This window comes from Elephantulus edwardii, unplaced genomic scaffold (genome assembly GCF_000299155.1).
Source record: "Elephantulus edwardii isolate Elephantulus edwardi_28Jun2011 unplaced genomic scaffold, EleEdw1.0 scaffold00064, whole genome shotgun sequence".
NCBI lineage: Eukaryota > Metazoa > Chordata > Mammalia > Macroscelidea > Macroscelididae > Elephantulus > Elephantulus edwardii.
In genome coordinates this window covers 14,872,442-14,873,967 of record NW_006399814.1, presented here as the reverse complement: position 1 = coordinate 14,873,967, position 1,526 = coordinate 14,872,442, and positions in this window count along the sequence as shown.

The window sequence follows — 1,526 nt, the reverse complement described above, 5'->3', positions numbered from 1 at the left end:
GCGCAGCCCGAGCCCCGCCGCCCGGACCGCCGGGGGTCTCCGCGGCGAGGCGCGCGGTGCCAGCCACAGGGACTGCTGGGACTTGTAGTCTGCGATTTGGGGGGCTGGGAGGGTGGTGCCTGGGTGTCGGGGGGCCGGGGCCAGTGCCTGCCGGCCTGCTGCACGTCCCTGGAAGGCTGGGGCCGAGCTGCGACGGGAGGGACTTGGACCCGGTGCTGGGAAGCTGGGCCCGTGGGGCGGGGAGTAGGGCTCCGCGTGCGCCCTGAGGGGTCTCCCTACCCAGCCCCCTGCGCCCAGAAGAAGGAGCAGATGCTTTGAGACCACCGGCCACAAGGTTGGCGACTTGTAGGGAGCCCGTCAGGGCTGACAGAAGCCGCCCCAGTTTTATTTGCTCGCGTCTCGAGCCCCACCTGATGCTCTGGTTGGAGCCAGGGCTGAAAGCCGGGCGGGACCCGCACGTCCGGCCCGGCAGCCTTCCTGGGCAGGGGACCAGCCTCTGACTCCTTTCGCAAGGCACGCGTGGGATGAGCAGTTCAGGCCAGAAGTCATGCCACCCAGGAAAAGGGAGCTCTGTGGTCGAGGCATTGGAGTTGCAAACAACCACTCACTTGCTTCGCCTCGCTGGCTTGTGGGCGACTTCTTAATGGAAAGCAGACGATGTTGCAAAGACCTTGGCTCCCAAATGATCACATTTTCTCTGCTAATCAAGTGGTGCACCGAGCCCAGAAAACACCTAGCTGGAAACATCAGGGGCTATGTGTTCTCGTTCTCTACCCGGAGCAAATCCAGAGCCGAATACTCTGACACCCTCCTTTTCTCTGCTATCTTTTGGGGACTGTGGCAAGGTTTGTCCTGAACTTTCCACTGGCCTCATCCCAGGTAGGTCCACTCTCCACACCTCTAAGATCTTTCTGAGAAACCACTTGTCCGAGCCCTCCCGGTTGCTGACCAGAGGTGTCCAGAGACCATGTCCAGGCTTGGCACCACCTGCTTTAAGAGGAGCCCCTCACTGGCTGTTCTGTCACTGCCTTTCTTCATTTGGAGGTGACTTTCTGAATTCTCGTCCAAGAAGACTTCCACCAGGATGCGCTGGCCTGTTGAGCCTTCCTCTCTCTACGCCAAAAGTAAGGTGGAGCAGGGATTCAGGGAACAGGGGCCTCAGCTCGGCCTAGTTTGTTGGAGCCTTGCCTCACCTTGTGCTAACTTTTACCTTTAAGTCAGTTACTGAACTGTACCTGCCCTTGTTTCTATGTTCGAAGAAGTTAGAACCCCTCCACCGGGGTTTCAGAGGCGATACAGTGCACAAGAGGAGATTGCCCAGGCTTGCCCTGCAGAACAGCTGGTGAATTCAAACCATGTGCCTTCAGATGGGCCTCACAGCTCTTACCACTAGACCCCAGAGCTCCTTAGGACGAGGAGTGATAATGTACCTCTGTCACAGGATTAAATGAGGTAACATAAGTAAGGGACTTTCAATTGCCACGGAAACATTACTAACATCTCCCTCTCTAGACTACAAAGGTCAA